Source organism: Nycticebus coucang, chromosome 1 (genome assembly GCF_027406575.1).
Source record: "Nycticebus coucang isolate mNycCou1 chromosome 1, mNycCou1.pri, whole genome shotgun sequence".
Taxonomy (NCBI): Eukaryota; Metazoa; Chordata; class Mammalia; order Primates; family Lorisidae; genus Nycticebus; species Nycticebus coucang.
The window spans coordinates 103,365,294-103,381,825 of record NC_069780.1 but is presented as its reverse complement, the minus strand read 5'-3'; the positions used below and the strand labels follow the sequence as shown (position 1 = coordinate 103,381,825).

At 39.2% G+C, this 16,532-nt stretch overlaps 1 non-coding gene across 1 annotated transcript; it reads left to right on the top strand.

Moving 5' to 3' along the window:
* Window positions 1-213: 213 nt before the first annotated feature.
* On the top strand, window positions 214-275 carry LOC128592798 (U7 small nuclear RNA). Its single transcript, XR_008382017.1, has one exon. It is a non-coding gene; the product is annotated as a U7 small nuclear RNA (small nuclear RNA).
* Window positions 276-16,532: the final 16,257 nt, after the last annotated feature.

Here is a 16,532-nt window from a genome sequence, read left to right as displayed (position 1 = left end):
TAAGTTATTAGATGTCTTTTAAGTGTTTTAATTTCCATTCCTTTAATGCATAGAAGGCCTAAAATTAAGTCAAAAGTTTTATTCTCAGAAAACACTAAACATGAAACCATAAGCACTATCTAGGTTCATGTTGTATTATTTGAAATACTGTTTTACATGGTAGTGAGTAAAAATAAAATATGATGATAAAATGGATATAATAAAAATCTGTCCTAGTGTTACAGCTCTTTTAGAATTTGTCTAGCAGGTTTTCCGGTCTCTACCGGAAGACCCCCCCCCCCAAAAAAAAAAATCTGTCCTAGGCTTGGGGCCCGTAGCACAGTGGTTACAGTGCCAGGCCACATACACCAAGGCTGGCAGGTTGGAGCCTGGCCCAGGCCAGCTAAACAACAATGACAACTGCAACAAAGAAATGGCTGGGCGTTGTGGCAGGTGGTTATGGTCCCAGCCGCTGGGGAGGCTGAGGCAAGAGAATCACTTAGACCCAGGAGTTTGAGGTTGCTGTGAGCTGTGATGCCATGGCACTCTACGCAGGGCAACATGGTGAGACTCTGTCTCAAAAAAAAAAAAAATCTGTCCTAAAATATCACCAGAACCTTCCTTCCCTAAAGACGTTCTCTCAGTCTAGTTTTCATTACATCAGAGAAATCACAGTTTGACTTCCCAGTTGTTGATGTGAGATGAATAATAAAATAATAGAATGATCACATAAATCATGCTCATAGATGGGCAAAATCAATATGGTTAAAATGTCCATATGAGTCAAAGTGATTTATAAATTTAATGCAATCCCAACAAAGTTATCGGAGCCATACTTCACAGATCTAGAAAAGATAATTCTATCCTTATTTTGGAACCAGAAAAGAGCCTAAATAGCCACAGTAATCTTAAGCCCATAGGACAAAACTGAAGGCATCACCTCATAAGTATACTACCAGGTCATGATAACCAAAATAGCATGGTCTTGGTACAAAAGTAGAGCCATAGACCAAGGGAACAGAACAGAGACCTAGACATAAAACCACCCACCTACAACCAACTTGTCTTTGCAAGGCAGACAACAATGTACAGTGAGGAAAAGAAGCCCTCTCCAATGAACAGTACAGGGAAATTGGACAGCCACATGCAGGAGAAGGAAACTTGATCCCTGCCACTTACCACTCACCAGAATTAATTCAAGATGGATAAGAGAGTTAGATCTAAGGGATGAAACCATAAGAATCCTAAAGGAAAACGTAGGAAAAATTTTCTAGATTCCAGCGTAGGCAAATAATTTATGATGAAGACCCCAATGGCAATCATGGCAACAACAAAAATTAATAAATAGGATTTGATTAAACCAGACAACTTCTGTACAACTAAGGAAACAATCAACAGAGGAAGTAGACAGCCTACGGAGTGGGAGAAAATATTTGCAAGCTACCCATCCAATAAAGGGCTAATAACCAAAAGAACTCAAGCAAATCAGCAAGAATGAAAACAAATAACTCTAATAAAAAAAGGGGGCAAAAAAAACATGAACAGATGATTCTCAAAAGAAGAAAGACAAATGGCCAAAACACATATGAAAGAATGCTCAGCATCAGTAATCATCAGGGAAATGCAAATTAAAATCACAATGAGATATCACCTTACTCCAGTTAGAATGGCTGCTATTAAAGTGTCCAAAAACAATAGATGCTGGCATGGATTCAGAGAGAAAGGAATTCTCATGCACTGTTGATAGGACTGCAAACTAGTACAACCCCTATGGAAATCATGTGGAGATATCTAAAAGAACTAAGTAGGCCTATTATTCCATTCAGCAATCCCACTACTGGAAAAGAAGTAATTTTATCAAAAAGACACCTCACTCAAATGTTTATTGCAGCACAACTCACAATTGTAAAGATGTGAAATCAACCCAAGTGCCCATCAGTTCATGAGTGGATTAATAAAATATGATGTATATACACCATAGAGTACTACTCATCCCTCAAAACAGATTAATTAATATCTTTTGCAACAATCTAGATGGAACTGAGGACCATTCTTTTAAGGGAAGTATCACAAGAATGGAAAATCAAATACCACATGGACTCACTATTAAATCAGAACTAACTGATGAGCACACAAGTCCACAGAGGGGAGTGAAACACAGTAGAAAGAAATTAGGGAGAAGAGAAGAGCAGAGAGGAATAAACCAACCTAATGGGTACTATGAACATGATTTGGGTGACAGGCCAGGACTCAAGTATTACAAAAAAGATCCATGTGACCTAAAGCATTTGTATCCCCTTAATATTTTGAAATTTAAAAAGATAAAAGAAGTTAAACTGGCAGAAAATTAACAAAAAATGTGTGCACAGGTTATTCCTTGTAATATTACTGTTACCGGAATTTTACTCTTCAGTAGGTCCTTTGTCTCCGGGATTCCAGGAATGAACCCACGGTTCACAGATCAGCAGTAAGACAGGATTTTATTAGAAAGGAATACAGAAAAGGTAAAAGGCACCAGAGCTTCTGACAGTGGGGAAGAACTGTCTGGGGAGTCTCTACGTGGGTGTTTATCTAGGGGTGTTAGGTCTTGAGAATTACACTTGGCCGGGACTTGCAAATAGAAACACATTTTCATTGTTAATGAGTGTTATTAACAAAGGAATGAATGTAGTCCCCCCTAACTCAGGGTGAATGCTCAGGGTGTTCTCTTCATAAACTTGCCCAAGCCTACGAAAACTGGGATCCCCTGTCTAGCCTCGAAAGGAGGGAACCCTGTATCATTACTTGTTATAGCAAAATGTGAAAAACAACCTAAATATTCATATTATGAGACTGATTGAATTAAGGTATGATCATCCACATAGTGGAATACTGTGTAACTGTAAATGGAATAAAGGACATCTTTCTGTTCTGCTGTGTGAAATCACAGATGCATTTGTTTATCCATATCATTTTGTGTATGTCTGTGTACACATATGTGTGTGGGTATTTATATTCTCAGAAAGAAACAAGGGACAGTTAACCTAAAAGCTAATAAAAATGTTCACTTATATGGGGAAGAAGAAGCAGGGATGGCTCAGAATATTTTTGCTTTTGATTTTGACTTTGGAACTATGAAATATCCTACAAAATCATAAAACCAAAAAGAAAACCATAAACTGAGTTATCTCCCACCCTAAGAAAATCTAAAACTAACTAAACCAATGGTTCATTGGCTGGAAACAAGTCTCAAAAATAATCGGGCAATCAAGTGCTCAACAATGCAGACATGTAGATAAATGAGTCAATTTATTTTTATTGAGAAAAATTACCAGCAAGACAATCTTAGCCCTTTCTTTATATGTCATTAGATCCTAAATCAATTACTGAGGTTTTGACATTTGCTGTAAACAAAAGCTAATATTGCAAAATATCTTCTTGTCCTCTGGGTAGAGAAAGAAACTAAACAGCATATAAAAATTAGACCAAAAAATTTTCAGGCTGATCAAAGTGGAGGAGAGAGTGCTCCTTGTTCTCATTTTCTTTTCTCTGACTGCTCAAGTCTCTTGCTTGTCAAAATTACTAAATCTGTCTGGTTCTCAGTTTTCATAGGTTTGTTGCAACAGGATGACCCCAGCCAGTGTCCCCTTTGTCCAAAAGCCTGTGCTTGCTTCTGTGGCTGTCATACTAGGTGGAGGTACCTGTCCACTCCCAGATGTCCTGATATATATACTCCTGGCTTGCTGATCTTCTTGGGATTTGGAGCTATTGTTTATGGCCCCAATTTTTTCCCCAGATTTTCTTTGCCTGTCATATAGACATAATTATTCCTATTAATATTTTTAAAGGGTTTTTATCATTTAAAGCACTACAAATTGTTCAAGTGAGTGGCAACATGAAGATGGAAAACAGTGAAAATATTTACTAGAAATAGAACAAAGAACAATTATGATATATCATAAATGGTGTGAGTTAATGAACAGCTGAAGAGTTGTTGGTAATTGAGAAGAGTTGAACTATACTGAAGATGGTTGTGTCAAAAACATGCTTGGAATGTAAATTGATTTGCCAGTGGGTTGCAACTTGGAGAATCAATCACCTTGCTACAGAAACCTCACTCTCCTATGCTTGTTTTGTCAAAATGGAATGAAGTACTAGAAAGCTTCTCACGAGATTTAGGAATGAAATCTGGAAATTGGACTGCTCATTATGAAAATGTAACTGCTGCTATATTTAAGAATTTTTACTTATTTTTCCTAACATTGTTTTTACACATTGCCTTCTATATAATAAATAGAAATTTTGATTTTAGTTATACTTAGAAAATGACCACAAAATGCAAAATATGGTACTGTTGTTCTTTTTGTTTTAAATTTTCTTGTTCTTTTTTTAAAGTAAAATATAAAAGAATTATTGCTTTCAATAAGTTTCTTTAGTATGAAAAGGAGACTAAATAAAAAACATTTGGAACCAAAAGGATACCAATAGTATTTATTAGGGTAGAATGCTTGAAAGGCATCCTGGAAAAAGATTTGAAATTTGAATCCCTGGGCACCCCCAATGATGTTTACACATTTTTATTATCAGAATACAGAAATAATTTAGTGAATAGGATCATATGCATTTTAAATTGATTTTTCTTTTCTGTTTCTTTCTTTTGTTTTCTTTTTTTTTTGAGATAGAGTCTCACTCTCTCATCCTGGGTAGAGTGCTGTGGCATCATCATAGCTTACAGCAACCTCAAACTCTTGGGCTTAAGCAATCCTCCTGTTTCAGCCTCCTGAGTAGCTGGGACTTGGGTGCCTGCCCCCAAACCCAGCTAGTTTTCCTATTTTGAGTGGAGACGGGGTCTGGCTCTTGCTTAGGCTGTTCTCAAACTCTTGAGCTCAAGGGATCCACTTGCCTTGCCTCTCAGAGTGCTGGGATTACAGATGTGAGTCACTATACTCAGACTTAAATTGATTTTTCAAACACTCTACTTTGTTTATTAATACAGTACAAATCATGTGATTAAGAAAAAAATCAATAAATTTTATAAAATATAATGATCACCCGATTCCTGATGAGTAACTCTATGTATGTAATTAGTGACTCCTTGTTTTACATGTGCAATAGTTCAAAAACTTTTTTACAGCACACTTTTGCTTCTTATATCAATTCTCTTCCTTTGAGTGCAGGAATTGATAATGCTTAGCCTTTCCCCTGGATCTCCTAAACCATTTCTAATCCCAGGATTTATCAGTAAGTGCTAAATAGCAGCTTGATAAATATTCCAGCCCTCTTATTATCTAAATGAAATGGGCAAAGATATCAGCACTGTGCATTCTAAGAGCGCTTAACGTGGTGAGCGAAGGCTCTCTCTAATCCTTCTGTTAATTTTTTATTATCACAGAACAGAGAGATGTAAAATGCGTGTGTAACATGTTTTAAAGAGAACCAACAAAGTCAGCTGAGAGAGATAGGATGCTGAGAACCTTGGCAAATTATAAACAAAATGCAGTTCAGAAGGACCACGGGGGGTCAATCATGGTGCACCAAGGTGCAAATACCGTGAATGACAGGGCTAACTGCTCATAGTCATAGCAAAGACAGAGGCCTCTGTGGCCCAGAGTCACAGAAAGGCTAAATTTGAGTGTGGGACTTGCACAAAAGAAAGAGTCCTACTGAAACATTTGATATGAAAAATATAGTGCAAAATCAGTGAAAAAAGTGCTGAGTGCCTCATTGCTGAGTATCATTACATTCACCTTCGAAGTCCTCCCCTGGGGAAGCTATGTACCACCCTTTTAAGCACTTTTTCTAGGATGAGTTTGCAGACTTAATTGTCTGACCTTAAATGATTACAGCTCTGATGGCCATTCCAGAGAAAGATTTTCAAGAGTGCTGTGCTTCCTACCCTGCCACAATTGAGACCCTGATTCCTGCCTTGGCCAGCCATACTTCCTCTTTCAACAGGGCCTTGTGAGGAGGAAGTGTGGCTGGCCAAGGTAAGAATCAGGGACTTTGGATATTCCTGGGTCGCTGACTCAATAGAACTCCTATGTAAGGTCAACTTTTCATTTGCTGAAAACCTGAGAGCCACAGTGACTTCTTATGTACAGTCACTTACTCACTGGAGTTCTGCTTTGGCATCAAATCCACCTCTTGTTAGTGGAGATGTGCTGAGAAGAAAGAAACACTAATCTTTCCTTCACCCCCAGAATAAGGGGGTCAAGACTAGAAGTAGGCTTTATTTGCTCCTTCTTTTCATCCACATCTAAACCTTGGCCAACAATACACCACTCAGATCATACGAGGCAAAGGAAAACAAGCCTAACAAAAATTATACCAAGGGAACCAGAGTCTCTTACATCTCAAGTGGAGACAATAGGAAATGCCAGCTAAGATGGCCCGTCCTCAAGGTGCTAAATGGGCCAGTTTCTCAAGAAATAATAGTCTTTGTTATTAATTCTACTTAGATTTATTGAGCACCTACTGAACACTAGAAATAGCACAGTGAAAAAGATATTATAAAGTCCAGCACTTGCTTTGATGGTACTTATTCTAACTTAGCTGCTTGGTAGTGACAAAGAATCCAGACAGAAAAGAGATAGAAATTTCTACTCTGGAGTGCTCTTTTTAATACAAATCATTTTTTTTTTTTTTTATGTAGAACCCACAATTGTGAATGCACATTAAAGAATTTAACTCATTCACACTGGCAAAAAAAAAGACATGAAAAAATTCTGCAAGGACTTCTGCTCAAGTTATCCCTATCTCCTAATGCAGGAGCCCAGGGCCCAGGAAAGCCACTATGTTTCTCCCACTTGACCTGCATTTATTGCTACTGGTGTCCTTCTTGGAGCCTTGAATTGAAGTAGGCGGCACTGTGTAAGGCACAGAGAAGAAACAGAAGTAATCTGAAATCCTTGCTTTGGGGGATTAAGTGACTTGACCCCTGTACTCCCTATGGATTTCCTGGTATATGAGATCACCTCAGCTATTGTTGTAGGGGTTCCTGTTTATTCCAGATACAAATACTTTATTTTGCTTTATTTTATTATATTTTATTTATTTATTTGTTTTTGAGATAGAATCTTACTCTGTGCCCTGGATAGAGTACCATGACATTACAGCTCACAGCAACCTCAAACTCTTGGGCTCAAGAGATCCTCCTGCCTTCACCTCCTGAGTAGTTGGCACTACTGATGCCAACCACCATGTTTGGCTAGTCTATTTTTAGCAGAGATGGGGGTCTCGCTCTTACTCAGCAGGCTCTTGAACTTCTGAGCTCAGGCAATTGGCCTGCCTCAGCCTCCCAGAGTGCTGGGATTACAGGCATGAGCCACTGCACCTGCACCAGATACAAATATTTTAATGCACTGAAAATTGCTATTAGGGTGCGGATGCAGTCAAATGCTCTCAAGGAACAGGAGGCATTTGGGATGGGCTATTCGGTCATCTGTGGTTGATGGCAGTAGGATCCAGAGGGTATCAAGGTACAGAAAAATGGTTGTCCATAGCATGTAGTGGTAAACAGCTAAATCAGAGATCTCTTGAGGTGTCCACCTATGGCAAGGGTTTAAGGGACTCAGTTGCCACTGCCAAGGAACAGTCTAAATAAAGGTCATGGAATGGATAACTGTTTCTATTGACATGGAATGAAGGAAAGAAGCAATGAGCTCACATTTAAAACATTTCTTGGTTCAAAGAATATATGAAATCTCAGCCGCATCCTATGACTATTAAATGAATTGCTTATCTTCCCAATTGCAGAATAAAAATAGCTGAAAAGCAAATATACTTTATGTTTCTACAGGTTGTGAATTTCCACATCAAGCGACTTTAAACACTCAGCAGAAAACTTGTGAAAAAGTCACTGCAATGGTTGGTAATGATGGAACTTCTAGAATTGGAATGGGATTCTCTAGGATGACTTTGAGGACTAAAAGTAAGCCAGGTATAGAACTCATTGAACTTTTCATATCAGCTAATTGACCTCTTTCCACTTTCTAAGGGGCTGTTCCTACCTTCCTTAAAGACTCAGAATCTTGCTAGATGAAGGGAATTGTGTTTCAATGGAAAGCCAGTTAACCTCATCACATTGTTTTGTATCCAAATCTATAAATAAATTAGATCTCATCGTATTCCGGGGTCAGGAGTGGGGGAGAGAAATTACAAAATCAAGACTAGTAGAATATGACTTACTCAACAAAAGAATCAGAGCAATTTTCTAATTCATTTCAGCAAAAATCTGGGAAGTATATCTTTACTTGCGAGAGCAAAAAGGAAACAAACCATAATATTGCATAGGGCTGACTTTATATCTGTGAGTGCCAGAATTCTTGGTGCAATGTGACTTCAACAGCTGGAAGTAATGATAATTGTTTGGTTGAGTGACTAAAATATGGTCTCAGGTGGCTCTTGCTAAATGAAACGGAGAAGGCAAAAGCATTTTGGCATAATGTCAGTAAAGGAATCCAAAGATAATTGGAAGATAAAATAGGTTAGAGTAAACTTAACATATGGGGCTGACTTCTCCCCACCTCGCTTTGACCCAGAGAGGGCTCTGAGGACAAAGCATTTGTCAATGCCATGATGCCTATCCTGCTGAGAGCAGGGCCACTATGTCAGAGATTTTTCCTCTCAGTTTGTGGGCTAAAACGGTGGGAGGGAGATGTTGCAGTTGAGATGAGTCCCTGATGGATAAGGGAAGCTCTTGGGGTGACAGAAGCTAAGTGGTCATACTCAATCACCAAAAGCAAGATGAATGTGATTGCTTCAGCTGGCATCAGGTGCAGGCAGTAACTGGATGGCCTGGTGTGGTCTGCAAGGCCATTCCTTGGTGGCGGGAAGCTAACTTGTGGTTCCTGGGATGAGAACAGGTGGTGAGCCTGTTAAGGTCCTCCTTGATTCGTGTATCTGGGAGAGGACAGGTCAAGTGAAAAGAAGTCTGCCTTGGACATGGTCATACTAGCAACAACTCATTCACTTCTAGAGCCTTCTTGAATGAGAGAGAAGGTTGGAAAAGGGGGTGAGGAAATTGCAATAGCACCCCGATAATGTTCTCTGGGCTCTGTGAGCACTTTCAAGAATAACCATGCAAAGGAAAGGGAAATACCTTGATCTTTACAGTCAAAAGGTTAATTTTAACACATCTGAGACTGAGTCCTCCAGGTTGCCACCAGTGGATTTTTAGCAATCCGGGATGCTTGTGCCAGGAACTATTCCTGTGACTTACATGCCATGTTGGATAGTGTCCTCACTGCCAGAAGGGTGGTCAGCAACCCAGCCCTGAAACCATACCTGCCTGGTCTTAGACAATTTAGTGTCAGTTGGGTTCTTGGGGACCCAGAGATAAAACTTTAAAATATTTTTCTGAAGAGAAAATGGAGGAAGCAGGATTATGCCTGAACCTTTGGGCTTTAGAAAGTTCTGACAGGGCCAGGTGCAGTGGCTCATGCCTGTAATCCCAGCAGTCTCAAAGACCAAGGCGGGAGAAACACTTGAGCTCAGGAGTTCAAGACCAGCCTGAGCAAGAGTGAGACTCTGTCTCTATTCAAAATAGAAAAACCAGCCAGGCATGGTAGTGGATGCCTGTAGTCCCAGCTACTCAGGAAGCTGAGGCAAAAGGATTGCTAGAGCCCAAGAGTTTGAGGTTCCTGTGAGCTATGATGCCATGGCACTCTACCCACGGTGACAGAGGAAGACTCTATCTAAAAAAAAAATAAAAATAAATAGCTCTGACAAAATCTATGCTCATCCACCAAGGAGCTCCAGAGTAAGGACTTCATGCTAGAGAGGTCCTGAGCTGGGAAGAAAAGGAGAGACCTTTTGTACCTCAACCTTGTTCAGCCATAATGAGACCATCTTGAAAAGAGTGTGACCTTAGCTTAAAAGCTGTTAGCTAACCCCTCATCTAAAACTAACGATTAAAAAGGATCTCAGAGTCTGAGTTCCACTTTTGCCACACACTGTTTACAAGTAGTTCAGGTAGTTATATCAATATATTGTGGTGAGGCTCCTATGCAGTTCCTAACAATGAACCTAGGACTTTTCTTCCCCAGAAGATACTTATTTGTATACACAACTTTCTGCTTGGCCTCTTTACAACTTAAGATCATTCCAAAGAATTTTCCAAGATCCAGAATGTCACAGTTAACATAACTAATTTTAAATGACTGTATGATATCAAATAGAGAGCTTTAAAAGTACCTTAAACACGATTTGAATGGGCATTTTAAAAAATGACTCTCCTGGTAGATATGCATTTGGGGATATACGAACCAAAGAAGACAGTTTTTAGTAGAACAAATGCTTTTCCTTTTTCTAGAAAAGAGACCAAAAACATGGGTCTGAAAATCATTTATAGGATAGTCTTCCTGTGGACCTTTAGCATTCTCAGTGACCTTCCAGCCTGAATGCAAAAATTAGAGAACTTTATCACAGCGGCAGCCTGTGGAGCTATTTTTAGATATACAATGTCATGATCTAAAAGTAATAAAAATCAAACACAAAGAGATGAAAGTGAGAACTTTCTTACAGAAATTCCTTTTGGGCTATATCCTGCCCTCATGCTATGAAGAATTCCCACAGAAATGAATAGGAGATTAAAATAAATATCAATGGCAGGATGCTGTACAAATTATGAATGAAAAGCCTTAAACTTGACAGGTCGGTTGTTTTCAGATGACTGGAATTCAGGGCAGTATTTTCCAGAGGGAAAACCAACATTTTGTCCATAGCAGGACCTTGTCTGCTGGAGGTATGCCCATGCTTTGGTTGTTTGTTTGTTTTTTGTAGAGACAGAGTCTCACTTTACCGCCCTCGGTAGAGTGCCATGATGTCACAGGACTCACAGCAACCTCCAGCTCTTGGGCTTCCATGATTCTCCTGCCCCAGCCTCCCAAGCAGCTGGGACTACAGGCGCCTGCCACAATGCCCAGCTATTTTTTTGTTGCAGTTTGGCTGGGGCTGGGTTTGAACCTGCCACCCTAGGTATATGGGGCTGGCGCCCTACTCACTGAGCCACAGGCATGCTTTATTTTAAGACTAGTTTCTTCCTAGCATTCTAGGAGGCTGAGGCATGTGGATTGCTTGAGCTCAGGATTTTGAGACCAGCCTGAACAAGAACGAGACCCCATGAAAATACTAGCCAGGTGTGGTGGTAGGCACCTGTGGTCCCAGCTACTTGGGAGGCTGAGTCTGGAGGATCCCTTGAGTCCAGAGTTTAAGGTTGCTGTGAGCAACTATGATGTCATAGCACTCTACTTGGGGGCAACAAAATGAGATGTGTTTGTTAAAATTGCAATGACAATTTATACAAAGATGAACATAGAGCAGAAGCCCACTTAACTCTGTTTTGCTCATCTCTGTAACTACTGAGGTCGCCACACTGATATGTGGCAGAGTGGTGGACACATAGCGAGTGGCTAACAAGTATACACAGCTGGATCGCTGATGCCTCATTTCAAAGATACTATGTGACTCAATGTTAAATAAGTGCCTGTGATGTTCAAACTATTTGCTAAGACCTATGAGAAATTTAAAAATGATTCTAAAAATGCCTATGCACTTAAGAAGATTATAATATGATAAGGTAAACTTGAATCTCACCAGATATGAGTCTATGTGTGCTAGGTCATGTATAAATCATACTAGAAGCATAATCAGAGATTTAAATAAAGTACCCCAGAAATATAAAGTGACACCAAGGACTTTCTACTGGGAGACTAAAGAAGAACATAAGGAAGAAATCTAACAAGAAAGGACACGTGTCTACAATGGTAAAAGAGTGGAAAACGGCAGTGGGGATACTTCCCAAGGTAATTCTTACTTACTTGGAATTGAGAAAAAAAGATTAGTGAGTCTTCTACTTCTAGCAGTGTTAGAAATGGCTTTCTTTCACTTTACGTTCTGTACACTTTACTTTCTAGGAGAAGTGACCAGAGTGATGGGTTTTAACAATTAAAAGGAAAATACATCAAAAAGGACTTCTTTTCATAAGTTCGAGACCAGCCTGAGGAAGAGCGAGACCCATCTCTAAAAATAGCCAGGTGTTGTGGTAGGCGCCTATAGTCCCAGCTACTTAGAGGCTGAGGCAAGAGAATCTCTTGAGCCCAAGAGTTTGAGGTTGCTGTGAGCTGTGATTCCACGGCACTCTACCCATGGTGACAAAGTAAGACTCCATCTCAAAACACAAACAAAAAAAAGGACTTCTTTTATGACTTTAAAGGACTTCTATATGAAGATAAATGAAATGGTGAAATTAAAGTAAGAAGTCTAGTCCACAGGGAAAAAAGAGTGGTTGATTGAGATGTAAGCAAAAAAAATTTTTCCCATGAAACCTAAAATCTTCTGGAGTAAAAACAGTAAAAATAATACTAATAATACTAATAATTAAAGTACTAGTGGAAAATGATAGTGCCTCTGATTTAAATTTAAAAGTTAAACATAGATTTAATATGTTATCATGAAAACTATTAAGAGAGCTCCAAAATAAATCAATATGCTTCCAAATTTACCTTAAGTTGAACTTGGCTTGATCAACAACATGTTCCCCATACTATGTGGAATGAAAACTGGTGATATTGCTACATTAGTTTCTTTTAACACCGGATTTAGTAAATACTTTAAAGTTATAAAGGAAAGAAAATCTGTCTGAGATTAAAAACCTTCTGTGAAATCCAAGGAACCTAAGAGTGAGTGAAATGTGAGGAAGAATTCAACATACATGTTTGAGCTTGTAGAATAACTGTGTTCATTGTGTTACCAAAGAGGGTCTGGTCGCCTGTCACTGTCCAACCAATATGCAGAGATCGGGTTTAGGTCCAGCAAGCTTTGTTATCTGAAGGCCAGCGATTCTGTAGATCAACAAGAGTAGCCTTCTCAGTTCTGTCTCTCTCCCTCACTTACAATTCTAATAAATTTTGTAATGAAGCATAAGAAAACCAATCTAGAAAAAATTTTAATTTTATCTGACATGAAGTAACATCAAGTAGTCTCCATCCTAACAATGCAAAATGTTTACACAACAGAAAGGTGGTTTTCACTTTAACAAAATATCTAAGAGAATCATCAGAGAAAGCATCGGATCATCAGAGTAGCCTTTACCCATATCCTAACACCTATGGCTATGTGTGACTGCTTCTCAGAGTCCCCTGAGACAAACATCCTCACAATCATGGTGAAACCTTAGCGAGATAATCACGGGGTGTGGGGAAAAACAGGGGCTGAGCAGACCAGGTCAGCTGAGCTGCTTCAGCTCAGCTTCCCAGACCCCATCTTGTAGACCTCTTTTCTGGCTTAAAATGGATATTTTAATTTAGCCAATACATGACTAAATTAGTCAGTTTCCAAAACTCTTTGTTCAGTGTCCATATCAGAAACTTAACTAAATATTTATCCCTTTTCTCAGATGATAAGAGCTAATGTTTGCTCAGCACTTACCACAGCCCAACTACCCTGTTAACTATGCTACACATTTTCTCATTTAATTTTCACAGCAACTCAATGAAGCAGAAATTATTTTTAATTCTCTCTTAGTAATGAGAAAACTGAGAAGTGGCATCTGCTTGTGGTCACACTGTTAATATAAGTACAGAGATAAGAGTGTACCCAGGACTCTGCAAACAATCTCCTTTTCCTGTGGGAATCACCTGGTGTCTAAATAAACAAACTGAAAACCAGAACTTGGAAGACTGGCATGTTCTTGACACTGATATTAGTAGTCATGACTATATCTTATTCTAGCTACAAAAATGACACTTAAACCAGAGTTTTAGTGTTCTCAGCCCTGTCAATAAATGCTTCCTTTAATCATGAGGCAAATTGCCTGGCCATTTCTCCCTAATAAGTAAGTTAATCCTTAACAGTGAGTTGTTGTCAGTGTTCAAAAAGATTTTAATAACTTTTCCAGGGAAATAATTAAATCTGTTATATGGGATAGTGAAAGAGGTCAAAAAATGGATTAAAGGTATAGTACTAAGATGTGTTTTCTTTTAAATATTCTGTTTAATGTTTAATCTGTTGTTGGATTTTCCTTCCTTAAAAGGAGAATGCTCATTTCCTTAAGTTGTAAATTTAATTCTCATTATATTCCACATAATAATAATTTTGGAAATCAAAAAATTATACAGATACAGACTACTCTATTAAAATAGAGTCTGTTACTCACCCCTGTGATCCCTGCACTCCAGAAGGCCAAGATATGTGGATCCCGTAAGTTCAGGAGTTTGAGACCAGCCTGAGCAGACCCTGTCTCTGCTAAAAAATAGAAAAACTAGCTGGACATGGGGGCAGGCACCTATAGTCTCAGCTATTCAAGAGGCTAAGGCAGGAGGATCACTTGAGCCCAAGAGTTTGAAGTTGCTGTTAGCTATGATGCCACAGCATTCTCCCCAGGGTGACAGAGTGAGCCTCTGTCTCACAAAAACAAACAAACAAACAAACAAACAAACAAACAAAACAACTATTGTCCTTTTTAACAGTATTGCATTCTACTGAAGTTATATATATAGAAATACAACCTTCTTTCATTAAGTAACTGTATATGGGGTTTCCATCCACTGGAGTGTGGCCCTGGAGGACTATGTAATCAGCCTGGAGAGTAATTTGTGTTGCCTAAGGACCTGGGGCCCAGAACAAAGGGAAACAGAAAGTACACTGGAAGCTAGGAAATTTGAAAATTGAAGTCTATAAAATCAGACAGTGCAAGTGCAGGAAGCCAAGCAAAGATTCTCACAGAGTATCTGTGAGCCATTTGGAGAGCTGGGCCTATGAGTCCCCTTGAGCACAAGGCAGGAGGGAGGATTCTTTTATAGCTCAGCAGTGGTAGATGTAAGTGCTAGGAAAGAGATCAATTTTAGACACTTAAAGTTATTATACTAAACTTCCACTTTCTAAACTGGATCTCTCAACAGTGGACAACTCAGTGAATGGGATAATTTAACCAAGAAAGAGTATCCCCCAAAATTCCTTAAGGGCTAAAACAAGAAACATTTTTTCTAAGGCAACAAAGCTAGAATTTATTAAAGTCTACCATGGATATTCTGCAAGCAAATCTAATTTAAGAGTATTAAAAGATTTGTTACAGCAGTATCCACGGGGACTTTTATTCCTTGACCTCACTTTGCCCCTAGATCCAAAATTCATACAAATTAAGTAGTGAAAGCTGACAAAAATGTTTAAATTGCTTTAAAATGGCACACTGTGAATTTAAAGTAGGAGAGAAGATGGCCTGACACTTGCCTAAAGTAACATACTCACTAATTGTAAGCTTGGCCAAAAAATTGTTCATGGGAATAAAAATATCTTAAGGAAATTCCTTTATGAAGTAAAAATCCTCTGGATAAAATACAGTGTGAGATTTTGCACCTAGTGAATTATTATATGGTAAAACAAAATAGACTTCAGGATATAATAATAACAGCTCCCCTGTTTTAGGGCCCCACTGATGTCAGACACCGTGTTTGCCTTGGCACACGTTGTGTGATCCACAAATTAACCCTCCGAGTAGCTGCTACTCCTCATTACACAGATGAAGATGAAAAAACGGGTGAAGAAACAGCCCTCAATGGGGTTGAGTGATTTGCCAGACCTGGGATTACAACCCATGTCTATCTGACTCCAAAACTCCAATTTTTGAGCCCAGGATAGATATGGTTCTTCATTAGACCCTTTCTCATGTTAATTTCTCGTCACATAAGCAAGGAAAATATATATTCCAGGGGTTTAGGGTAGCTTATCAACACATGAATCACTTATCAAATTGATCAAGATAAAAATTTTTAGTTAAAAGGAAATTTTGTATCATTACCTTTGGATAATTCAGACTAAATCCTTTCAGGTATTTGAATTTTGATAGAAGTGTGGGTTTCCCTGAGGAGATAACAATACCTTTCTTCTCATTCAGGTTCTGAACAAATCAAGAGTGAAGATGAAAAGTAAGAAGATGGAAGATCAAAATGTTGCTGTCATTTTTAATTGATGAAGGCTAACTAGTTAGAGCTAAACGAGCTTCATAAACATTTACGCATCTAGTCACTGGGCCACCAGGGGCAGGGAAAGCCTGCCCCCAGGAGCAGCAGTGAAATCTGTTTCCAGAGCCATCAGCTCTCCAGAGGACTGTGGCACCCAGTTCTTTCTTTTGATGTTTGTCCACCAGATAAATTACTCCAGAGAATAGAGTACAGGGACAGAGAAAGGGCAGGTTTTATAGCAGTAGAATAGCCTCGGAGAGAGAGACTTTCCACATTTCCCAGGAACATTGTCCTGCCCCTCTCTGGCTTAGCTTCTGAGCCTCTGGGAGCTCAGCAGCAGAGATGGGGTTGGTTCCCACATGATGTCCAAAGCCATTCCTCACCCCTCTCAAGGATGACTCACTGCTCCCTTAGTGTCCCCTTGGAACCTCTGGTGGGAAATCACATTTTGCCCCAAAAAGGCTCTGAAGTGAGTCTTCTACGCCCACCCAGGGCTGCTGTATTTAAGGTTCAAAATGGACTGCAAATTCTCTTTCACATCTCAAATTACATCCAAGCAGGCTCCCCAGTCTAACTTATCCCTGACGCCACAGTGACGGTTAATGGCAATGTCAA